We start from the raw sequence: 27,012 nt of genomic DNA on the forward strand, positions 1-27,012 counted from the left end.
ACAAAAATCTATCAACTGCTGGGACAATTTTTTATTTTAATCAATAATCTCATTACTATTGAATTCAATTACAAAAAACTAAAATATTTTATTGCTTTCTACATGTAAAACACTGCATTGGGTGCAGCAAGGGCTTTAGAGATGGTGCTACCTTAGGGTTGTGTTCCTTTCACAGTTTTTTAGCCAAGTCATCATTTCCTATTATTCCCATTCCCATTTGACAGATAATGCTCAGAGGAATCAAAAGACTTGCCCACTAGCTACAAATTCTTAGTTTAAAGATTGTTCATTAAAGTCTGCTGCAAAGTATTCTCCCAGGGTACCATGGTGAGTATGTTCATTCATTACAATATTTACTGAGTGCCAACTACAAGCAAAGCCTGTGCTGGGTACCACTGATGCAGTGAGAACCCTTAGGCAATTCTTAATTATAACAATGGTTACTCACAGAAATGATTGATTAAGTTAATGCTTTTCCAATTATCCTTGAAAACAAGTAGGAATGGAAATAAAATAAAGAGCAAATTCTATTTTTTTGGACCTCAATTTTCCTTGCTTTTAAAAATATGGGGTTAAATGATATAATCTCTTTGAACTTTATTATTATATAGCATTTCCAAAGAAGAACAGAATAGAAGCTTCTGCTTGGCAAATATGGTGATTTATTTTTCCTTGTAAATGATACCAAAGATTTAAAAGGAGTAGCCATTTTGTTTCAAATTGTATTATAAACTAGGCCTTGATTACAAACCAGTTGATATGACTTTCATTTCAAGATGGTGAGAAGCATGAAATAAAGTTATATAGGGTATCCTGGAAGTAGAGAGATCATACGATACTTTGACAATATGTGATTTCACAATACTGTGAAAATTAATGACCTTACTTATTTAATAACATTTATATATTTCCTCTTTAATATTTTACTAGGCAGAATAATAAAAAGTACAGGCTTTGGATTCAGATCCCAGATCTGAAATTGTCTAGCCTGTAAAGGAGAAACTGTTCCATGATGCGACTGGACTTGTGTCACAGGTTGGACTTGTGTCAGAACGGAGGTTGCTTTCTGAAAAAACAAAAAAACCCCCCCAAAAACAAACAAAACACCTCTTAGAGACTATCTAATCCTAACTGATGTTTATTCTGACATAAATCAGCACCTTCTCTTGCCTCCTGCTATGTGCTGGTTCCTGTGAGAGGTTGTTATCCTGACCTGGTAGCATCCATCTACTGATATTGCTGATTATTCCTCCTCCATCTTTCCCCTACCCCGTCCCCTACTGTATAATTCTTTGGTGCCTACCAAGTGGCATGGGGATCTATTTCATCTTGCAACCTCCCAAAATAAGCCTCAGATGTAAATTTCCCTTAATAAACTCTATTATTTACCAAGCTGGAGTTGCCAGCCTTGCTTTGGTCTTTCCTTGCTCTCCACTTATGGAGGTAGATTTTCAGTCTCCAGGTTTTCCCCTAGTTTGCATGTACTAACATAGCTGTTTACTTAACTTCTCTGATTATTAGTTTTCTTACCATGCATAGCTCGTAGGGTTATTAAGAAGATTAAATGAGACCGTATATGAAGAATGTACGTTATTTGTTCCTCATATCTGCTCTTCTAGTATTCCCACTTTTTTGCTTCTCCTGTTGGATAAAATGTGGTATAGTCACCTATGGTGAAGGCAGCACTTATGGGATGGCTGAAGCAAAGGAATGGTGGAACAACAAATACGAACATGCTTATGTTCTTGACATCGTGGAGCTGCAAGATCAGCTCTGGATATCTTATACTTTGAATTGTAACACATGAATGAAATAAAATTTCTGTTGTAAGCCACTGTCTTTGGAGGTCTCTTAAGACGGGAGCTGAGCTGAATCCTAACTGGTACAATATTCAGGACTAGTTCAGTGCTGAACACATAGTAGGTAATCCTTGCCTTTTGTTTTTCAAATTAGAGCTTATAATTTCATAAGGTAGACACACATGAAAATGATTAACCGTACTAGCAAGTCATTTATAAGCATGTAAAAAGGTATGAGCATATATAGGCAGGGTCTGGGAAGCAGAGGTAGAAAGAAATATTTGCAGGAACTCACTCGATATCTCACTCAAGATTTGTGCATTTAATTGTATGTAAGTTTTACCACAAAAGAGAAAAAGAGAGAGAGAGAGAACTGCTGGGCTTCACAGAAGATATAACAATTAAACTGGGGCCTAAAGTATGAGGGTTTCAATAAGTAGAGAATGAAAGGGGAAGGAACATTCACCCTGAAAAAGCAGAGGTACTCAGCAATCACTACTGTAGTGCATTCAGGGACTGGAGATACTTCATTTATGAAAGTCTAGTGTATGTGCAGGATAAGAAGATGCTCAGACAGGATCATCAGAGCCACCATCTAGGTATGACTGTGCTGCACTGCAAAAACCCTAGGAGCAACATTCACATAAACTATAAGTGGAATCACATCCCCTAGAGACACAGAGGGCACTAACTGTATAAACTACATGCAGCAGACTCAGTTATGACCAGCATTGGTAGTAGACCTTGAAATTTACACTTTAACCTGATGACATTAAGGAGTAATGAAGAATTTTCAAGCAGGAGGCAGACATGTTTTAGAAAGGTAAACTGGACACAAGCATGGAATACAAACTGAGGGAGACAAAATGGGGATATCCATAGGAAACTGCTGCTCTATTCTGGGTGAAAGATGAGGGCTTGAACTAGAGCAAGGGAAATGAAAGATGGATGATTCAAGAGATATTTCAAAGGCAAAATCAACAGGGTTAGTTGACCAACTGGATCTGCACAATAGACAAAAAGGCAGCATTCAGGTCCCTGCAATTCCAAATCAGTTGGCCTGGGGTGGGCCCGTGGAATATGCATTTTGATAAGCAAAGTAACCCAGGTGATTCTGTTGAAGATGGTTCAGCAGCCATAATTTTCAAAATACTAGGCAGACAATGATGATAGGCAGACATAGAGAACAGGAAGAAAATTAAGGAAAAGGTATTCAATTTTGGAAAAAAATACTTGAAGAGACATAATTAACAAAAGGCAAGAAAAGTGTAGCTAAAAGTGATAACAAAATCTGAAGGAAGAAATGAAGACCAGTGCCTTCCCTCCTAATTATATTCTTTTTTAAAAAAAGATTTTATTTATTTACTTTTAGAGAGAGGAGAAGGGAGGGAGGGACAGAAAGAGAAACATGGATGGTTGCCTTTTGCACGCCCCAACTAGACACTCAGCCCACAACCCTGGCATTGTGCCCTGACTGGGAATTGAACTGGCGACTCTTTGGTTCACAGGCTGGCACTCAATCCACTGAACCATACCAGCCAGGGCCTAATTATATTCTTGAAGACCTGTTTTGAATGTCCAGTGTTCTTTGATGCTGATAAATCTATGGACGATCAACCAGACCCAAATCTTTTTCTTCATTGCAAGAAAAAACTACATTTTTGAAAAGAAAATAGCGAAGAGAGAAACAATATTCATTATTGTACCATTTTATGTCCCAAGATGTACACCTTTTTCCTCCCAAATATAAACCAAAAAAAGAGAATAGGACCACTTGTTATCTGTATGCTGTCAGAAGGAAAACTAGGTAATGCATAAAAGCAGAAAGGCATTTTAGTAGATGTCTGTTGTCTTATGTAAAGAGACTACTAGCCAAATGGATATTATAGGACGGTTATCTAATGTTCTGTTCTGTTAACCCTTCCATACGATTAAACAACAGGAAAAAACTCTCACAGCATGTTTGAATATGTGATTTTTAAGTCTTTATTTTCCACTCTATACCAAATTTATAAAAATAAAATAGTGTCACTAATGATCTTTCACAAGAATAGGACAATATATGTATCTCTGGCCTTAACCAGGAATGTTTGGGGAAAAAAAACCTTCAAGTAATCTGAAAAAATTCCCCCAAATAGAAGACAATAATGTAAGAAATGTCACAGGCTGCACCAGATTCATAAAGGAAAAAGTTGTTCTTGAAAAAGTAGTTAAAATTTTGAGTTAACAGATTAGGGGTCTCTCCAGAATCTCATGTCATTTACTGTATAAGAAAAAAAAAACATTATAAAAGGAGAATTTGCCCTGGCCAGGTAGCTCAGTTGGTTATAGTTATCATCCTGTATACCAAAAGGTTGTGGGTTCAATTCCAGGTCACAGCACATACCTAGGTTGTAGGATCAATCCCCAGTTGGCTGCGTGTGGGAGGCAATCAATCAATGTTTCTCTCCTGTTGATGTCTTTCCCCCTCCCTTCTTCTCTAAAAAGCAATAAACATACCCTTGGGTGAGGATTTTAAAAGAGAACTCTTCTATAAAAATAGTTGAACTTCAGGATACAGATAAAGGACCTTTTTTAAAAAAGGTCTCTTTTCTCTTAAATACCAGTTTAAATTGCTGAGCAGTCATTTAGCCTTGAGAATATTACCAATGATAAATGGGAACAGGCAAGAGCCTACATAATTATAAAGCTGTACTCTGTGCTCTTAACCAATGGCACAGGACTCTATAGTTCTTCATACCCCTGCTTTTAATTTCCCTGAGGACACTTACAGGCTGTTAGGCAAATGACTGCAAGTTACAACTTGCTTCATCAGAAGTAACTGTGAGAACTCCAATAAGAAAATAAATAAGGTTTCAGAGATTTCCAGATCTCCGTTTCCAGTCATTCCCAAGATGTTTAGGGTGTGACTGTAAATGTACTATGATAAGTTTAAAACCAGATACACTATTTTTACACCATGCAACACACTATATCCCTCCAAATGTTGAATACTCCCAAGACAGGACCCAAAAATCCCTGGTTGGCCTGACAAACCAATGTTTCAAACCTGTATTTGTGCCCAAATTACCCAAATTTCCACTCTTTTCAGGGCCACACCATTTTTTTCTCAAATATACATGTTCAGACCTAGTAAATCCTAACACTTGCTGTAGAGAACTAAAAGTTTATTAAAATTTTTGATTTGTTATATCATTTCCTTTCATATCTGGAAAAAATAAAAAAGGTACTATAAAATAAAGATTCCAAACTTAATTTTTAAACGAGACCACATGTTGTGTGAAATGTATTAATTTCTCTATTAAGATAATTTGTAGGTTAGAACCAAAATTAAAAAGCCCAGTCAACCAAAGATAAAGTCAGAGTTAGCGTATAGAATGCATATTGAGTCCAGCATGCTTGTTGATGAGAGTGAGCAAGTCATTTAACCTTTCTGTGAACCTCAGTTAGCTCATCTGCCCCAGTTTAGTATGTGGGGGTAGATTATGCTGTAGGTTATGGGTTTCCAGTCTGTCAGTACATTAGAATCATGAAAGGTAGTTTTAAAAAATAGATCAGCAAACCCTGTCCAAGACTTCCTGAATCATACAATATTTGGTATGTGCGTATGGGAGCGGAGTTTAGGGAAGAAGAAGGAGCAGATATAAACCAGATTTAGAATCACTGTTATAGGGAGTCTAGTTATAACTGGGAAAGCAACACTCTGTAAAATACTACACAGCTGTGCATCAAGGCAGGGAAACAGGCTTTCATAGTATCCTTTTGCTCCACAATCATCTGCTTTTTGAATTGTTCCAGAAGCATATAGAATTTGAAAACAAAAATAAGTTGCTAAAGTAGGAGATGTTCTGTAACAGTGGGAAATTGTAACCCACCCCATCATTCTTTTGACAGTTTCTATAAGAGCTGATGCTGACTAAACAACATGTTTCTATAAGAAGCCTAGGGACTAACTTCAAAAGATACAGACGCCGACCTTCAGGCATCCAGCCCTGGGACATCTGCTGACCTTCAACCACGGAGCCAGGATGACATGAGGCTGGGATGACTTGAATCCATGATGACTAAACCAGGACGATGCAACACCAAACCATCACTTGCCTTATTGGAATGGACTGAGCTAGTCTTCAGGTAGAGAACTTTGCAAACCCCTCCCCTCATCTCTTGTTCTGTTCCCCTCCGTCTCCTTATAAACACCTGTGCCTCCACTGAGAGGTGGAGATGGGCTTTGAGACGTGAGTCCCCCATCTTCCAGATTGCCAGCATCTGCAAACAAACCACTATTCTTTACATCAGCAACTGCCTCTTTCATAGTACTTGCTTTCATAGCAAAAGACAGCTGGGCCTGCTTTTGCTTACAGTTCATTAATTTTTGTTTTAAACGTACTTTGATACTTTGGCAGATGACCCAGAGAACAGCACTTTGATCTTTGTTCCATAAAATTTCCACAACTCATCAGTCTATATAAGTGTTTTATTTATGAATAGAAGACTCCATTAATGTCATTTGCACTGCAGTTCATGTTGAGAAATCTGTGACCACAGCTCTTCTCCCACCAGTCTGCAGTGCTCCTTTTAACATGATGCTTCCCCTACCAATACTCTCAATTCTATTTAAATTCTCAAACTACCTACAGATAATTGAGAAAAGACATAAATCCCAATAACATGCCTTCAATCCCAAAGAGGCACACAGCCGTAGAACAGAAGGACAATCTTACTGTTGTGCTTAAATGGCAAACATCCTAACAATGACGGAGGTGGCTCCCCATTTTCTCATGGGAAGCATTAGGGAATAGAGGTAAGGATCGACACCTACTAAGGTAACATTACTTGCCTGATATTTTACATAAACTACCTTTTTAATATCCCTCTACAGGAGTATATACTATTTTCCCTTTCTAGATAAGGAAACAGAGCTTCGAAAATTTAAATACAATGACTAATGTTACAGAATTAGAAAATGGAAGACTCAGATAAATTCAGGTCTCCTTGATCTAAAAAATCCAATCTGTAACTCTTTTCATCCTAACTTAGCTTTTATTTTTAAAATCAAAGATATATATACATATCCTTGTGTATATATAGTTTAATTAGTCAAATAGCTTCACAAGGCCTAAGAAAAACAGTCCCTTGCTCATCTCTCCCCATTTCCTGCTTCACTGTGGCAACAATTTTCAGTTCTTTTGGTTGCTTCTTTCTGGTATTTCTTTCTGTACTCTAAATAATATGTTAATATCACCACTATTAATTTGCACTTTTACTGACCTTCCCACCATGCAAAATAAGGATTAAGCTCCCTTTAACAGCCCCCCTTCTCCACTTTATATCCTTCCCGCTCTCCTATTTTTGATTAGAGTAAATGTTCAGCTTTTACTTTCTTATGACTATGTAATGCTACACTGCTGAGCCTTATTACACAGAGGTAAGCAAAAGTATTCTATTATTTATTTTTATTATAACTATAAACTTACTTTTGTCCACCCTGTATATGATGGCTCTTTTCCCTTTTCTGAAAAATTTTTCCCAAAAAAACTTCTCGTTTGCTTTATTACCACTAACACAACTCCTTAATCCTTTCAGATATTTCAGTTATTCTATCGATTTCATCTTGGAAGAATCTCTTCTTGGGCTTTCTGATTTGCTCCAGTCTAGACTCAATCTCTATGCCTAAAGGAGAGCCTTTATCTTGAAACCTTCTTTTACCTTGAATTTGAGGATTCCCTTTGTTCATCTCTCTCTCTCTAGATGAATCCCTCATATTCAGTATCCCAAATCTTCACCTTTTTTGTTTACTTGTCCATTTGATGGAGTGAGCCTTCCAGTAGCTTTCTGAGAAAGTGTTTGTGAAATAAATTTTTTGAGACCTTGTATAACTGAAAATATCTTTATTCTACCCTCAGACTTAATTGGTAGTTTGCCAGGTTAAGAGTTTTAGGTTTATTCCTCAGAATTTGGAAAGCTTTGCTATGCTCTCTTCCAGCTTCCATTTGTTTTTGTTGAAATCGCGTCCTTTTGATTCCTGATTTTGCAGCTGACTCATCTGGAAGTTTGTCCTTCAGTTCTTGGAAATTTTCTTGAATTGTTTTCTGGGAAATTTCATTCCTTCTGTGTCCCTTTCTGGGACTCCTCTTATATGGATGTTGAATCTGCTGAAGCGGTACTCTAATTCCTCCCAGTCTCCTTCCCCTTTTTAAATGAACTTCTTTTCCTACCTTATACATAAAATATTTTAGGCCTGTTGTCTTTGGCAATCAGTATTATGCTGTCAAATAATATGTAACCAATCCTGAATAAAGAAAGTAATAATCAAGGTAAGTAGTGGTGATTGTGGAGCTCCACTGAGGCTGAGACTGTGTGAGTCAAACAATGTTTCACCACCAAATGTACAGTTCAACCAGAACAGAGCAGTTCAACTTTAATTATTTACACAGAGACACACACACAAACACACACTTCAAGACTGAAAAGAATCACAGGCTTAAAGGTAAATATTTACCACCTTTAACCTAGAATAATTTATAATTCTAAGAAGGTTACTTTTTGTGCGGTTGTAGACAAGTGTGTGTGATCTGGAAGGTAGAAAGGGGCCCTCTGCTGGGATCCGCCTACTGCTAAGACTTTTCTAAGTGTTCTGCCAGTGTTCACACTTGTGTTGAGAGGCCAGTTTAAATCTAAAGTAGTTTCAGGATGGAGGAAAGAAATTATCTTAAGTAAGTGCTACCTCTTTCACTCTGCCCTAAAAAAGAAAGTCACCCATTTTTCCCAACACTTTGGGATGTGAATCATAAAGAGTTCATATTCTATTTAAGAAAAGCTGTCACCTTAGCAAACAAAGAGGTGAATAAGTGAGTGACACACAAATCCTACCTTTTCTGTATCTTAATTCAATGTGGCCTCCTCACTCACCAAAAATGTCAGAAGCAAAAAGGAGAAAATAAGTCAACAATGCAGTACATACACATCAATAAAAGGACATCCTCTGTGTCAGATAGTTAAGGTAATCTTTTGAAGACACTTGAAAGTGTGTTTTCCTTATTTGAAGAAAGGAAATGGATGAAAATTGTCACTGGTAACATTTACTTATGATCATTTCCCCTTTTAAGAGAGCAGATAATTCCCCAAAATGACATGAGCTTGCAAAATAATGAGCTTGCATCTCTAGTCTCACTTTCCAGGTTGTAGACTTCAGTTATGTAAATTTGTGCTTTAGTTATAGATACACTCAAAGCACACTGCACTATACTAGTACTGTGTCCCAATCAAACAGCTGAAATAATAAATAAATATCATAGATCCAGCATTGTCAGAATTTGGATTTTGTATTTTTTTCATAAGCTGGTTGGCTAAATGCATCAGAATATACAAAGAAAGACAACATCATTGATCAAACTGAAAGCTCACCAGACCAGGTTCCCATTTTGCTGGATGTTAGAACTTAGTGAAACGTTTTGTGCTATCTTCTGAGAATTAAAAGAAGACTTTACAGTCAGAGACCACACCCATGAGTCTCAGCTCTGCCTCACTTCCTTTTTTCTCTAGCTGTACTTTCCTTCAGATTGTTTATCAAATTCTGTGGGTTGACGTACACAACTAAACAATATAATATCTTAGGGGAAACTGGGCATGTGATGTTCAGCTCCTCAGAGGTAAAGACAGACATGGCACTGCTCAGTTAGCTTGCTCAGCTATACAACAAGTATCCTCTCCTCTGAGTGGGTGCCATGTTAAAATCTGGAGACACTGTGGGTTATGCAGTTAAAAAATGGCTATTGAATATTAAAAATCTGCTTTCATAAATCATATCAAGTAGGGCTCTGTAGAATATATTTGAATGGGGGACCTATAAGAGAAAGTTTATACTGTGTATAAAGAAGAGTAAGAGGGCTGTGGGAAGCAGGGGCACATATTACAATCTAATATTTGTGAAATTTCAATGTCTATCAAAAAAGGAAACATGGATTCAAAAAGGTTGAGAAATATCAATATCAAAGGAAAAACATTTCTAGTTTATGGATAGCAAAAATATGAAGTCATGAAATGCCACATAATAAATAGCTCTGAATAGTAAAACCATTTCAATATCCCTTCACAGTTGATTTTCTTCAAGTAATTTTAAATGATATATTATTGTAAAAGGACTTGAGTCTCTGATTTCTATCTTTTTAGCAAGTCTCTCTCCATAGCAAAATTACCTGATTGTTCTGGTGCCCAAGGGAACGATTCTCCATATTTCATTCTACACAAAAATTTCAAGGATTCCTATAAATAACTTCAACTTACTAAGTAACCATCAAAACAGAATTCATATTTTTTTCTTAGTTCATTCAATTTCCAGTATTTCCTTACTGTAATTACTTGAAAGACAGACTTTTCACTATTAATAACCTATATTCAATAGACCCTTTTTGCAAAGGAAAAGTATTGGTGGTAAGTGAAAGGTACTGCAGATCATCGATGCTCAAAATGTTTACTCTCACAATTTAGGACTGATAATTACCATCATAGAGAGTATATTTCCAATGGTAAAAAAGAGAAAACTCAGGTTACTGTATAGGACATTTCCCCAGTGAGACAATTCTCATTATTTCTTAGTTCCCAAATTCTTTTTGTAAAAAAATAAGTCCTTTAAGAAATGTTTTTCTTAGTTGCACAACAATGGAAATACATTCAACACTATGAGCTGTACACTTAAAAATAGTAAAGATGGCACATTTCACATTATGTATATTTTATCATAATTAATAAAAAATGCTTTTAAAGGCTATGTATTGAAAAACTATGATACATGTATTATGTAGGTCTCAAAGGCTTATCTTCAGTTTTGCAGAGAACTGGTACCACTGCCTGTTCCAAAACCTCTTGACTTTTTGAACAGCTGTCAAATATCGCACCTAGTTTAAAAGACTTTGTACACTAATTAGCCACCCACCCACAATGCAGTTTATTTCATATTTTCTATTATCTTTTTTTGTTGTTGTTGTTAATCCTCATCTGAGGATGTGTTTATCGATTTTAGAGAGAGAGGATGAGAGAGAGAAACACTGATATGAGAGAGAAACATTGATCAGTTGGTTCCTCTAGTATGCCCCTGACTGGGGATGGAGCCATGACCTCGTAATGTGCCCTGACCAGGCATCAAACCAGCAACTTTTTTAATGCATGGGGCGGTGGGGCATCTAACCAACTCAGTCACCTGGCCAGGGCTGTCATCCTTTTTTGAGGATGACTCAGAATCTTGGTCTTGAACTATAAAGAGATTTTTGTTACCTGCTCTAGGTAATTACCTTCTCTTTCCCAATGATTGAAAACCATAATACAATCATAGGAGATAACAGGAGAGAAATGGCAGCCACAGCATAAATCCTACAGGAAGTAAAAACTAAAACTTGGACTGATGTAATTCAACACAAAGGAGTTGAAATAAAACAGTAATATTTATAAAGTGTTAGAAACAGAATGGATAAATAGGAGTAACGGCAAATCAGCTAATGCCTCACATCAGAATAGTTAGAATAGTGGCATTTTATGTCAGTAGATGATTATTTTCTTCTACCATTTACTTTTGGATAGTGGGTATGATTTTTAAAAAAACATGCAGTCTTTGTTATAAAGCACACCCTCAAATCATCTCAGTAATTATTTTTTCTAGATTAACAGATAATCACTTAAAATCTCACATATCCAACCATTTACATAATGCCTACATCACTCTGTAAATATCCTTATGAATGTCTTTAAGTATTCTCCACAAATCACAGACGTGCATTGCTAAATTACATTACCTGCTTAAAGTCATATCCTTGAAAGTAATCAAAAAGTGTTTAGAAATAATCATTTATAAAAATTAATGACTCTACTAAAGATTACATAATATGCTATTATCCACATATTAACAGTAAACTATTAGTCAAGTAAAATGGTAGGTGTTGGTTAGATGGTTTGTATGCCTTAGAAGCCAGTCCTGGACTGTGAGAATGATTTCCACCTTCATATTCAAATAAGTACAAGCATGTTGAGCTTGTGTATTTTCTCACCCCCTCATTCTGAAACCACCCTATGGGATTTGCCTACAGTAGAATGTCAGCTTGGTTATCACTTCTAAAGGAAGAAATTTCCCAGCAAAAATGGGAAGCTAATGAGAAAAAACTGAAACTGATGCTCTTCCAACTGAGTTTTAGTCTTGGTTTCCCCTTTGGGGGAAGAACTTACCCATGTAGAAGCAACACTCATTTTTTCTTTCTTTCTTCTTCTTTTTTTTTTAACTATTGATGCAATAGAAGAGAGAAAGAGAAGTACCATAATATATTTTATTATCAGCCTCAGTCTCCAACAACATTTTCACTGACCATAAAAAAAGGAGGTGGGAAGTGGTTAAGAATAAAAACAACTGGGATCAGTATAGCAGTTACCTGTTGTCAACATTAGTGGTGTTTTAGATCCTTTTATTTATTTTAAGTTTTTGTTTTATTTTTAAAGTTCTGGACCTTTTTGTGAAATACGGTTGCTGTTTTAAGAACAATGTATTTTCAGGCCAAGATAGTTTCATGAGTGAATTCTTTCAGACCTTTAAAGGGCATAGAGGTCCTATTGCATCTACATTATTTCAGAGCAGAGAAGAAGGAACTCTTCACAGTACTTTTTAGGAAAGCAGCATAACTTTCATACCAAAGGTTGGCAAAGATAACACAGAAAAAGACTACTGATAAAACTCAATGATTGATTTTAAATAAAAATGTTACTAAAAGGAACCTATATGCTTAAATATTACACCATGACCAGGTGTAAGCTTGGTTCACAAACTAAAAACCTACTAAAATAACTCACCATCCTAATAAGTCTAAGAAGAAAAACACATGAAAAGTCCTGACAGATGCCAAAAAGCCATATGATAAAATTCAACTTCCAATTCTGATAGAAATGCTTAGTTAAGTAACAATGAAAAGCTATCATCTTAACAACAAGAAATGTATAGACCAAATGAACAATCAACATATATTATTTAAAATTGCTCTCAAAGTGCAAGCCAATGTAAACATACTCCCCTCCATTCCCCCCAAAAAGACTTTGGACATAATCCAAAATACATTATCTGTAAAAATCCTAGTAAGCTACAAACAGGAAAGAAACTTCCTTGATAAACAGAATGTACTGGAAATTAAATAATAGCTAAAGCTCTAATAGGATTATTTTAATGAAACATGAACACTTTATTTTAAATTTTATGGAAAGAGGGTGCAATATTCTAGAAAACTTTAAAAGGCAAACGATGAGGGACTTGCTTTATGAATTACTAAAAAAGAGGTCATTATCAAAGAGATGAGTATTTGTATAGAAAGAGACAAATAGAACAAAGCAATAGAAGAATAAGAAAAATGAAAAGGCCCATGTACACACTTTTACTATTTTAAGGTAGTATTATTTCTAGTCAGTTGGGGGAAGAAATTGATTTCAACAAATGGATTCAGGAAAAATGGCTAAACATCTATCTTGATGTACAAAAATAACTTTCAGATGTTTTAATGAGTAAAGTGTAAAACACTATAAAAGGAACTAACGGACAATATAGGAATATATTTTAATAATTTTAACTGGGGACCACCTTAAGCAATACAAAACCTGGATATTTTAAACCAAAAGACTGATAGTTCTTGAAAATACTTTCCACATATTTCACAAAGGATTAATATATCTGTATTCTAATAAAATATAATTTTGAAGAATAAAGGGCAAAATATATGGACAGGCCATTTTAAGAGATGGTTAAGTAGGTTACAGTACACCCAGACAAAGTAATTCCACGCTGACATTAAGACAAAATAGTGCTACATGGCATGACTTCTACCATGTATTTTTTAATCTAAGAAAGCAGATAATAGAATGGTATGCATATATAATCTCATTTTCATAAGAAGATGAAATAACATGTTTATGTACCTATAAAAGAAATGTTAAAGGCTTTGGAGTACCTGTGGTTGGAAACAGAGCTGTGAAGGAGTTTCATTTTCTGCTTTATACAACCTTGTATCATTTTAGGCTTTTCCTCCCGTCCCAAAAGATGAGGACGGAATAATTTTTCAACAGAATAAATACAGTGCTTGCTTGTCTGCTACGTATTGTTTGAGATGTACATTTCAACCGTGGTAGGGAGAAAGATCATTTTATTTTCTTTCACTTTCACGTCACTTCACTTCCTTTACTACCATTTTTCCCTTATGATAACTTTGTCAAAATCATCTGAGATAAATGACACTTTACATAGCAAGGACGCTCTGTTTTTTGTATGTGACGGCATAGCAATAAGAGAGACACAACTTCTCTTTGGCTTCAGTATCTTCTCCCTTCTTTCTTCACTTTTTGACATAGGAACAGCTTTTTACAGCTGTAAATCGTTGCTAGTCAGTTTACACCAGGGTGGGAACTTGACCTAACGCCTGGGTTCCCAGCTCTGGCAGGGTTTGCTCTTTTCGCCTCTGCCACCCATTCTCTCCGTGAGAGAATGGTTACCCAACTATTCTCACTGACAAGGTTATGATGACACCCCACAGGAAAGCAGATAGCAGAATTGTGCAACAACCTTGGGAAAAACAACAGAAAAGAATCTACGAAGTTAAGAAGTTTTTGAAAGCGTGACCATGATAGTATTAGCTTATGGAAGGCAGCTCCTGTGCCGAAGGAAGTCTACCCGCCTGATGGAGTCCACTGCTCACCCTGACACCCCAAGCCCGGCCTCCCCAGCTTCCAAGTGAAGAAGTCAAAGTCCGACAGAATGCCTCCCCTGCAACTCGTTGTGGCTGGGGACGTGGTTGCTGCGCTGACGTAGTGGGCTGGAAAGCCCCTCCCGGTCAGCAAACGTAGACCTCGGAGGTTTCACTTGCACAAAGTCCCTCCCCATTCGGAGAACTGGTTGTCTCCGCAACTCCTCCACTCCTCTCCCTGCGGTGCACCTACTGCCAGCGTATCACACACACGCGCACACACACATACACACGAGTTCTCTGTAACCGCTCTCGAAAGATCTGGATACAACTACTCGCTCACGAAGTTTTTTACTCACAATTCAGGGATTCCGAATCGGTCGCTCACGTTTCGCCTCGGGAGCACTGCGCCGACCAGAGTGACTGAAACCGGAAGTTGTTTTCTGTTCCAGTTCAGAGGGCAGAGCCTCCTCAAACAGCAGACAACTCACCCCCTTCCTTCCTCCACCCAGCCTGGCCAGGCAGAGCCCCTCCGGGTCGCCCCACCCACACAAGACCCACCCACATGGCCCCTCCTGCCTCGGCCCCGCCCAGCACGGCCCCGCCCAGCGTGCCCGCTCCACCTTTAAGGGTAAAATAGTTGCAGGGGGAAAGGCGTCTGATGTCAACTTTAGAGGTCACCTGCGGGTCTTGGCTAAATTTTTGCTGAACTATAACAATTTGCTAAAATCACCCTGTGTGTCAGCGTACACAGAATCAGCTGAGAGGCTTATTAACGGTGTAGATTCTAACAACTCACCCATAGACATCTTACAATTCAGAGCAACTGGGTAAAGACAGGAACCTGTATTTCTGGCAGATCCTCAAGTGAATGTGATTAATGCCCACACTCATTTGGTTTTTCCCCAATGAGTAACACCTTACGTTAAATATACTTGCTATTATTTGAATGGTTGGTAAGTGCATGTAGACTTAATAGAACATTTCCCACTAATTTAGATGTCCTGATTTTGCCATTTCCTAGCCATGCTTGAATATTTTCCAAGATAAAAATTTTAGACATACAACCAAAGAAAAGCATTTGTACTTATAGTTTTAGCTGTGATACCTACTGGCTAAGGCAAGTTGTTTAACCTAATGAACTTAAGGTTTGTTTTCTTGCTTTTTGTTTTTCATTTGACAAATAAAGACTATACTATACTATTTTACTGGATGGATGGTTGGGAGGATCAATTCAATAATGTAAGCAAAAGCTCATGGTAGAGCTTAGAATGCTCTGCAAATGAAAGGTGTTGTTCAGAGTCACTCACATCATGATGGCTCCTTCCCATTACCAAAGTTTTCCCTGGGATTCCTTTCAGGAACAGACAGCAGTCAAACCCACAGCACATGTGGCAGCTTCCTGAGAGCACTACAGGCTGGGTCTCTCCATGTTGACTGGAGCATGATTGTATCTGGCTGAATGCAGGTGGCACTCTCAGAAGCCGCCATAGTGTTGACCTATATATTTAATTAAAAATATTTTTTTTTGGAGATCAAACTCTTGTCTGAGGTATCATTGCCAAATATGTTTTCCTATAGAGTTGTTTCCCTTTTTATTTTGCTGATGTTGTCTTTAGCAGTGAAGAAGCTTCAGGAAGATAAATAGTCCAATTAAAAAATGGGCAAAGGATGTGAACAGATACTTCTCCAAGGAGGACAAGCAGAGGGCCCATAGGCATGTGAGAGGATGCTCAACATCGATAGCCATCAGAGAGATGCAAATTAAAATCACAATGAGATATCACTTCACACTGGTCAGAATGGCCATCATTAATAAATCAAAAAATAACAACTGCTGGCAAGGTTGTGGAGAAAAGAGAACTCTAGAGCACTGTTGGTGGGAATGCAGACTGGTGCAGCCACTGTGGAAAAGATTATGGAATTTCCTCAAAGAACTAAAAATGGAATTGTTTTTACACCCAGCAATTCCACTGCTGAGATTATACCCTAAGAATTCTGAAACAGCAATTCTAAAGAATTTATGCACCCCTATGTTGATAACAGCATTATTTACTATAGCCAAGTGCTGGAAACAGCCTAAGTGCGTATCAGTAAATGAGTGATTCAAAAAAACTCTGATGCATTTATACAATGGAATACTACACAGCAGAAAGAAAGAAGGAATTCCTACCCTTTGTAACAGCATGGATGGAACTGGAGAATATTATGCAAAGTGAGATGAATCAGGCAGTAGAAAAAAAACACCATATGATCTCACCTATAAGAGGAACTTAATGAACAAAACAAACAAATGGGCAAAGAAGAATGAGAGGCATGGAAATAAAGGATAAACTGACAGTGACCAGAAGGGAGGAGAGTGGGGTATAATGGGGAAAAGAACTAGAAGGATCAAGCCAAGGAACGTGTACCAAGGATCCATGGACAAGTATAATGGGGTTGGGAATGTCTTTGGGAGCAGGGTTTGAATGGGACAGAAGAGAGCAATGGGGTGGGAGGGGGGAATGGGGACAAGTATAACTAAAAAACAAACAAAAAAAGTCTTTTAAAACTTTCACTGCTTTTGCACATATGACATGGGTTGATGGTGTTTGAAAAAGACCTCACCACCAAATATAAGCGTATTAAGAACTATAAAAGCAGCAATTTGATAGCCAAGAAGAAATGACCATAAATACTATGTATTTTTGTCAGGCAGAGCCTGCTCCAGAGCATAATTTTATAGCCATAGACTTGACAAAATTTTCCAAATCGCAGATTCTCCAGTCCTAGTGATCCTGGCCAAGCCTTGCTTGAACAGGTCTTAAGTCCATGATTTTTTTCTTCATCCTGAAAGTTTCAAGCTTATATCTGGAGTTCTTGAGCACTCTTTTTTTTTTTTTTCTGGTCATATGGTCCATATAACTTAGAAGCTGCTATCTCCTCAAGGAGTCCAGCATCTTGCTCTTCCTGTGACAGATTCTTTTCTTTGTTAGAGCAGGAGCTAGCTGCTTCAACTTCTGTCTACACTCCTGAACGATGGATGTTTGTATTTCTTTTCTGAAGCTGATAAGCCCAAGGGTTTAAAAACTTACCAGTTGCACTTTAAAGTGTTGAGCTTGCTTTTAAAAGTCAAAGCCAAAACATAGTTTTAAAAACTTATTTTTTAAACACACAGAAACTTCCTGTATTGTGACCAGCTGAACAGCCTTCTTATAATAAGTAATTGAGTTAAACATGACAATACAAAACTTTTTAAAAAGAATTTTTTAGAGGTTTACAGCAAAATTGAGGGTAAGGTACAGAGATTTTCCATATACTCCCTATACCTACATGTGCCTAAGCACATAACTTCTTCCATTATCAATGTCTCTCGCCAGGCTACTAATACATTTGTCACAATTGATGAACCTACTTTGACATCATTATCATTCAAAGCCCATAGTTCACACTGATGTTCACTCTCAGTGTTGTACATACATTCTATGGGTTTAGACAGATGTACAGTGACATATACCCATTATAGTGTCAGACAATACTATACTAGAGGACTTCTGGCCAAGACGGAGGCATAGGTAGACACACTGTGTCTCCTCCCACAACCAAAAGAAGGACAGCAACAAATTTAAAAACAACACAAAACAAAACAAAACAAAAACAATTAGAACTGACAGAAAATTGAATTGTAAGAATTCCAACAACCAAAGAGTTAAAGAAAAAATATTCATCCAGACCAGTAGGAGGAGTGGAGATGGGCAGCTGGGTAGAGAGGACTTACTGCAAGGCAAGGGCTAGTGGACTGGGCAAGGCGGCAGGTGGTGGACTAGATGGTCTCACATTTGTGTGCAAATAAACCAGGAGGAACAACTAGGGAGTACGGCAGACTGTGCAACCCAGGGCCCCAGTGCAGGGAAATAAAGCCTCAAAGTCTCTGACTGAAAACACCTGTGGGGGTTGAGCCTGTAAGAGAGACTCCTAGCCTTACAGGAAAGTTTTTTGGAGAGACCCACAGGGTCCTAGACCATACACAAACCCACCCACCCAGGAATCAGCATGAGAAGGGCCCAATTTGTCTGTGGGTAGCAGAGGAAGTGACTGAAAACTGTCAGGAGCAAAGCATGCAGCATTGTTCCTGCTTGGACCCCTCCCCCACATACAGCATCACAATGCTGCAATGTGGGTAGCCCTGCCCTGGTGAGCAGCCAAGGCTTTTCCCCTTACTACCTAAGGAGCCTAATAAGACAAAAAAATTGGCCTAAATGAAAGAACAGATCAAATTTCCAGAAAAACTACAACTAAGTGATGGAGATGAGATAGCCAACTGATCAGATGCACAGTTCAAAACACTGGTAATCAGGATGCTCACAGAATTGGTTGAGTATGGTTGCAAATTAGAGGAAAAAATGAAGGCTATGAAAAGTGAAGTAAAGGAAAATGAACAGGGAACCAAAGGGGATGGGAAGGAAACTGGGACTCAAATCAACGGTTTCAAGCAGAAGGAAGAAAGAAAAATGCAACCAGAACAAAATAAAGAAACAAGAATTCAAAAAAATGAGCAGAGGCTTAGGAACCTCTAGGACAACTTTAAATGTTCCAACATCTGAATCATAGGGGTACCAAAAGGAGAAGAGGAAGAGTAAGAAATTGAAAACTTATTTGAAAAAATAATAATGAAGAACTTCCCTAATCTGGTGAAGGAAATAGACTTCCAGGAAGTCCAGGAAGCTAAGAGAGTCCCAAAGAAGTTGGACTCATGGAGGAACACACCAAGGCACATCATAATTGCATCACCCAAGATTAAAGATAAGGAGAGAATCTTAAAAGCAGCAAGAGAAAAGGACACAGTTACCTACAAAAAAGTTCCCATTAGGCTATCAGCTGATTTCTCAAAAGCAACCTTATGGGCAAGAAAGGGCTGGAAAGAAGTATTCCAAGTCATGAAAGGCAAGGACCTACATCCAAGATTACTCTATCCCGCAAAGCTATCATTTAGAATGGAAGGGCAGATCAAGTGCTCCCCAGATAAGGTCAAGTTAAAGGAGTTCATCATCACAAAGCCCTCATTATATGAAATGTTAAAGGCGCTTACCCAAGAAAAAGAAGATAAAAAAACATGAACAGTAAAATGACAACAAACTCACAACTATCAACAATGTAACCTAAAGAAAAACAAAAACAAAAACAAACTAAACAAACAACTAGAACAGGAACAGAATCACAGAAATGGAGGTTACATGGGGGCTTGTCTTCGGGGGTGTGGGAGGAGGAGAGAGGGGGAAAAGATACATAGAATAAGTAGCATAAATTGTAGGTAGAAAATAGAGGAAGGTTAAGAATAGTATAGGAAATAGAGAAGCCAAAGAACTTACATGTACAACCCATGCACATGAACTAAAGCGGGGGAATGCGTATGGGAGGGGGTGTGCAGGGCAGAGGGGAATAAAGGGGAGGAAATTGGACAACTGTAATAGCACAATCAATAACATATATTTTTAAAATACTATACTAGAATAGTTTCACTGCCCTAAAAATCCTCTGTGCACCACCTATTCATCCCTTCTCCCCTCAGTCCTTGGCAATCACTGTTTTTTTTTTTTTTTTTTTTTTTTTTTTTTTTTTTTTTTTTTTACTGTCTTCATAGTTTTGCCTTTTCCAGAATGTCACATAGTTGGATCATACTATATATAGCCTTTCAGATTGGTTTCTTTCATTGAGTAATATGCATTTGAGTTTCTTCTACGTTTTTTTCATGGGTAGGTAGCTCATTTCTTTTTAGCACTAAATACTATTTTACTGTATGGTGGACCACAGTTTGTTTATCCATAATGGAAGTGCTAAAAACTTTGAATAAGGAAGAAAAGTTAAGCATACACATTTCTAAAATATATATTTTTCTCTTTACATCCCTATGATGTAATTATGAAGAGAAGTGGCTGCATACTTCTCCGACATGTGGAACATGAATGTTGGAATAGATGGATGAGTTCTGTCCTAAAACAGTGTAAAATATCTTTCTTTTTCTATGATGATGATGATTTTTTTATAATTAACAAAGTATATTTTATTAATGTTAGCAATTGAATTGAGACATTTATTTGAGATATAGTCTTCTGAACAAATGACATAATTTTACTCCAATTTTTCTTTACTCATATTATTACAGACCTTAGGTTAGCAAATGGTACTGTGGGGGAGGGTAGGATAAAAATGAGAACTGCAGGCTCATTAAAAATATTTTTGGAGCTATTTTTAAAACTGCTTAATATTTTATTGAGGATTCTGAATATAAATCTAGGGACAAGGAAAACTGCCAGTATGAATATTACAACTTGGAATGTCAGGTAAGCATCAATGATCTCACTCAAATCTTTGATGTGAAATATCACTATTAATAGAATCTGGTTGACTTCTGATTTAAGATGACATCTGGACTAGCTATTTATGTCTCAGACTCTCTAAACTAAATGAAAAATTAGGAAGACACGAGAACTCATAATAGCATCAAAATGCAGGATTGATGACCAGGTCCAGTGTGTATGGCTGAGCAGTCTGTGCCCTGTTCAGGGTGCCTGGCTGACAGATGTGCTCACTTGCCCCCTTGGGCTTGAACCATCTTTAGATGTGTGCCTTTTCCTAAGTAACAACAGGCATCAAAAGAGTAGCTGTAACCCTGCTGACAAGCATCTTAGTGATAAGATTTGACAGGGTTTTTCACCATTTGCAAGAACTGTGAGGCTGAAATGCATATGAACTTTGTTGCTTAAAGGTGACCAAATCTGCTGGACTGGTACATTAAGAAACCTATCTGTCTCATGGCACCTATGAATGAATTGACAGTAATCCCACTACTATGTGTTACCTACTAGTAGTGTTTTATACCTCCTTTCCCCAATATACCCATTAATACTTCTCTCTATTATCCATTTTAAAGCTATGGTTTATATTATGCTAACACAATTCCAGAGGGAGTGGAGAGAAATGATGCTCTGTTTTTAAGAATGTGTGAAGCCAATAATGAAAGGGGCTGGGCAGATAGAGCTGTGTGTTCGACTCTCACTGGGAGTTTAATTTTTCATCTATGGTTCCTACCAAGGAAAAGAGCAAAGATTGTTTGTGATCAACCAGGAATTTATCTCTTCATAGTAAAATAACTAAGCAATAAAGATGAGGGATCTACTGTAAGCCAATATCCACGGTGACAAATTGATGAATGTCAGCTTCAGGCCAAAAATTTAGCTGTGCACTGTGCATGTATACTTGTCTCTGAGCTCAAGATCTGTGCTGAGGAACTGATAGAAATCAGGTGGATACGAGAAGAATCAAGGAAAATTCATACATCGGGTTAGTAAAGGATACCTGAGGCTTAGAATGAGTAAATTCAAGATGAAATATCCCTTTTTAAAAGACTATGCTCATAAGTGAAAAATGACAGAATCTTTAAAATGCAGAGAAAATGAACACTTTGGAAAAATGGTGTATTAAGAATGTAAGTAAATGGTGTATCAGAAACATAAGTAAATGGAAAGAATCTGCTTTGCATTTTCTATGGAACAGGAGATGAAATAGAATATATTAGACTAATATAAGATGTTAAACCAAGAAAAAGAGAGACCGAGTCAAAGTTAGGCTGTAAGGACATAAAATACACAAATGTACAATTAAAATATCATTTAGATACTATCAAGGATGGAATCAATACAGCAGATTATTGAATTAATGATTAAAGTAAAAACTTGAAAAACTCTCTTAAAATGTGAGAGAAAAGGACAAATAGATGAAAACCATTACATGAAATAGTAAAAAGAGAGTGCTCCAATTTTTTCAGGAGAGATCAGAGTAAATGAAATAGTGACCAAAGATATATCAAAAGGTAACTGAAGTAATATTTTGATCCAAAGCATATATGAAAAGGATTCAATGATATTTGAAATATATTACAGAAAAGAGTCTAAACACTTTTAACCTATCCTGCTAAAAAATTTGATATTAATGATTTATCAATTTATTCATGTACTCAGCATATATTTGTGAGTACTTGATATGTGCTAAAAGTTAGGGATACAAAGAAGATCAGAACACATTCCTATCTTAAATAACTTGATGTCTCTTGTGGTTGACCTACGTATAAGAAGCAGGCAATTACTTCACAATGGGGTATTATGATATTACAATAGGGGTAAGTGTAAGATACTCTGAAAACACTTTGGAAAGGCCTTTTTCCAGGATTAAGAGCTTGAGGAAAGACTGTATCTAAAGTATGGAAAAATATTCAACAAGAATTTAAGCAGAAAAGAAAGAAATTACTTGCAAAGGAAGAAAAGTACAGAAAAATCATCTTATCTTCATCATTAAACTTCAGAAGTTGAATAGAATGACATTTACAGTTGCTTGGGAAAGGTTTCATTACAAAGCCTATACACACCCAAGTTATCATTCATTTAGGAAAGAAACACAAAGACATTCTTAGATGCCTCAAGGTTAGAAATACACCACTCATTTCCTGAAATATTGGACCCCAAACTTCCATTGGTCAAGAAGGGAATCAAAATTTAAAACTAAAGGTGAAATGATGATATAAAAGAAATATTTTTAAATATTTGAGATAATTTAAATACTGGATTAGGTTAAAACTTGTTGCAAATATGAGAATATTAAAAGGAATTTTAAGATATAAGATATAAATGTAAATAAACAATGTAATAATAATATGTACTAAACTTCCTGATTATAGCAAAAAGACTCAAGTGGTGAAAGAGAGATGGCAGGAAATAACAATTTCTAATTTACTCATTTCTTTTCTTTTGTATATGGAAATAAAGAAATAATAAATAAGATCTCATTCTCACTATGATAATTTAACATACATTATTTTAGCTTTTTTATATGCAAATGTACATAAGTACAAATAGAATGAAATATTATTTGTTCATGTAAATAGAAGAAAGAAAACATTTTTCATATAAGAAAGACATAAAACTCTTACCTCCCACCATTAAGTCAATCACTCAGTAAGGTAACTCAGTTGAGTACTCCTCTGAAACATTTCTTGCGTGTGTACACTCTTTGTGTCCCTATTGTCACACTCTGACCTCATTGCCACTGTGTCTATTGCCACCCTTGTTTAAGCTGCCATCAATTTGTATTTACTGTAACCGCCTTCTCAATGTTCTCCTCATTTTTATTCTTGTCAAATTCTAAATGTTATTATGTTCCTGTATCACCTAAAATTGCTCATTGGTTTCTTATTACCATTAGGATAAAATCCAAACTCTAAACATGGTGTGAGGCTTGTTACTTCTCTAGATTAATATCATCCCTCTTCCTCTTGGTGATTTTGGGCTTCTTTCAATACTTCAAATGCTCCCTGTTCTGTCTTTTTTAGGTGTTTTCTAATGTGGTTTTCTTATTCTAGAACATGTTTTCCTCATGTTTTACTTGGTCTGTTGAGGCCTCAGCTAAATGGACTGATTCTAATCAGGACCTCACTTGACTCCCCTTCCAGGGGAGAACTGTGGGATTATCTATGGATTCCTATTTCACTCTTTCTTTCTACTTTATGACTTGCACCACACTTAAGATTCCAAGAGATATATTTGGATGTTTTTGAGGTTGGGACAGCTATTATAACTGATATTAAGGAAATTGCAAACGACAGTCTAATGCCTAGGTCATTGCGCCCCCCCCCAAAAAAAAACAATGAGAAGCCCCTTTAAACTAAGGGAGGCTAATTCATGCTAGTAATAAGTGAGAATTCTGAGTTAAAATGGCCTCATTTGTATGTTGATATGGTCATATCAACATGTAGACACTAACATATGACTTTATTAGCCTTGTGCCTCAATTTGTTCATCTGTCAACTGCAGATTATAATAGTCCTTACCTCAAAGTTTGTGTGTGCATGTACAATGAGATGATATATAAGCAAGGACTGACCTATATAAGGAACTCAATAATATGAACTAATATAGATAATTTCTGTAATTTAAGTAAGTAGTTCTACATTCAGTTAATTTTTAATTTAAATAAGCAATCATAATTATCATTTAAAATGTCTTTAAAAGCTCTCCCTGAGAAAACCTAGACATTGGATTTACTAGGAAAATACTTTAAATCAATTGTCTTAAATATGCCCAAAGACCTGAAAGAAACCATGGCCAAAGAACCAAAGGAAATCAGGAAAATGATAAGGAGAAAAAGTTAGGATAAAAAAGAGAGAGAAATTTTAGAAAGTAACAAAATCAAAATTTGAGAGCTGAAAAATACTGTAAGTGAAACAAAACATTTACTGGAGGGGTTGACAGCAGATTTGAGTAGGCAGAAGAGTCAGTGCATATGATGATGGGACAATGGAAATTTTCTAGTTGGAGGAACACAAAGAAAAAAGAATAAAGAAAAGTACAAAGATCCTAGAAGACCTGTGAGACAACATCCAGGGAACCAACATATGTGTTATGGAGGTTCTGAAGGAAAAGTGAGAGAAATGGAACAGAAAAAAATGTTTGAAAATATAATAGCCCCAAATTGATGAAAGACTGAATCTGTACATTCAAGAAGCACAATAAACTACAGTAGGATATGCACAAAGAGATTCTTACTGAGGTACATTATAATCAAAGTGTTGAGAACCAAAGATGAAAGTATTCTGAAAACAGCAAGAGAAAAATGACTCAGTGTGTACAAGGGATCCTCAGTAAGAATATAACCAATTTTATTTTAAAATCATAGAAGAAAGAAGGCAATGGCATGACATGTAAAGTGCTGGAAAAAATAGGTCTCAACCAAGAATTCTATGTCTGGCAAAACTATTCTTCAAAAATGAAAGAGAAATTGAGATATCCTAAGATAAACTAAAGGTGAGGGAGTTTGTTGTTAGTAGATTCACTGTATGAGAAATGATAAAGAGAGTCCTTCAGGCTCAAATAAAACGCCACTAGACAATAATACAAAGCTATAGCAAAAAACTGACTCTGGTAAAGATAACTAAATAGGCAAATGTAAAATCTAGCATGACTGTATTTGTGGCTTGAATTCCTATTTTAAGGAAATTCCTATTTCCTATTTTCTGTATGACTTAAGACATACAGAAATCAAATAGCAAAATGTCAGAAGTAAGTCTTCCTTATCAATAATAACTTTAAATATAAGTGTATTAACCTCTCCAATCAAAAGGCAGAGCTTGGCAGCATGAATAATACAACATAATCAAACTATATGTTCTTTACAAGAGAATTACTTTAGACTAAAAAAATGCAAATAATTTAAAAGTAAAGGGAGGGAAAAATTCTCCATGCAAAGAGTTATGAGAAAAGAGAAAGGGTAGCTATACTAATATCAGGCAAAATCACTTTTATTAATTTTTTAATTTTTTAATTTTTAATGTTTCTATTACAGTTGCCCAATTTCCCCCCACCCCTTGCTCTCCCCTGCCCTACCCACTGCCTCCTCCCACACCTCCCACAGTCAGTCCTCACCCTATTGTCCATGTCTGTGTCCATGGGTCATTTATACTTGTTCTTTAACTAGACACTTCCCTTCGTTCCTCCCTTATTCCCCTTCCTCCTCCCCCCTGGTCACTGTCAGTTTGTTTCTTGTCTCCATACCTCTGGTTCTACTTTGCTCATTTGTAAGACAGGCATGGTCACATGGAAGCCCCAGGGAAGGACTTGGGGGGCTATGGCAAAAGGGGGTGATTGACCCTAGCTCCTAGGCTTTGACAAAGCCTGAGTCCTCATTCTGCTTGAGAGAAGTCTCAAATCTCTTGGCTGCCTGGTCTCCTCTGCCGGATTCAGACCTGTAACAATGATAAGAGGCAATGCAACCCTGTGCTGGGAACTGTGGACCTCCGGGGGTGATTAGGCCTGAGAAAGGATATGTAAAATCCTATGAAGCCTGCTTTGCTGAGGATGCTCTTAATTATATTATAAAGGCCCAGGCAGGAAATGAGTTTAGTCCCTTAAGTTTCATAACTTTTTAGGTGATAGACCCTGACTCAGTGTGAGCCCTTTTAGTTCTGTGAACATTATCTATTCGTTTGATCCTTACTGCCTGACAATAATTAATGAACTTGACCTATATTCCTGTGCAATTTAAAAGCCAATAAAAATCCTGTGAAGGAAAGGATCAGGGCCTCTCCTTTGAGAGAGTGGCCAGGCCACTCCGAGACACTCTCTCCTTGAGAGGGTAGCCGTGCCATCCCTTTTCCTCCACAGGACTCAGTAGTCCATGTGAATTTATCTCATGTCTTATCCATGATGCTGCAGGCACTGCAGGCTGGAGTCTGCGTCATATGCCCTAACTGGGAATTGAACCAGTGACTCTTTGGTTTGCAGACCAGCACTGAATCCACTGAGCCACACCAGCCAGGGCCCCTTTTTAAGTTTTTTTTTTAATCAAATTCCATACTGTTTTCCACAGTGGCTGCACCCGTTTGCATTCCCTAGTGCACTCAGTTTCCCTTTTCTCCACATTCTTGTCAGCACTTATTTGTTGATTTGTGAATGATGGCTATTCTGACTGGTGTGAGGTGGAATCTCACT

General features: G+C 37.0%; 1 protein-coding gene across 4 annotated transcripts in view; it reads right to left on the minus strand.

Moving 5' to 3' along the window:
* The window catches only part of TANK (TRAF family member associated NFKB activator), a 90,644-nt gene that overhangs the window by 54,487 nt on the left and 9,145 nt on the right, over positions 1-27,012 (minus strand). For 3 of the 4 annotated variants that reach the window (XM_036023398.1, XM_028509276.2, XM_028509275.2), the window contains exon 1: positions 14,857-15,016. The exons of the other annotated variant lie outside the window; for it this stretch is intronic. The gene's annotated coding sequence lies outside the window, so the exon portion shown is untranslated. Of the gene's footprint in view, positions 1-14,856; positions 15,017-27,012 lie in introns of those variants that run through there. 4 annotated transcript variants of the gene reach the window in all.

The sequence above is a fragment of the Phyllostomus discolor genome, chromosome 4 (assembly GCF_004126475.2).
Source record: "Phyllostomus discolor isolate MPI-MPIP mPhyDis1 chromosome 4, mPhyDis1.pri.v3, whole genome shotgun sequence".
NCBI classification, from domain to species: domain Eukaryota; kingdom Metazoa; phylum Chordata; class Mammalia; order Chiroptera; family Phyllostomidae; genus Phyllostomus; species Phyllostomus discolor.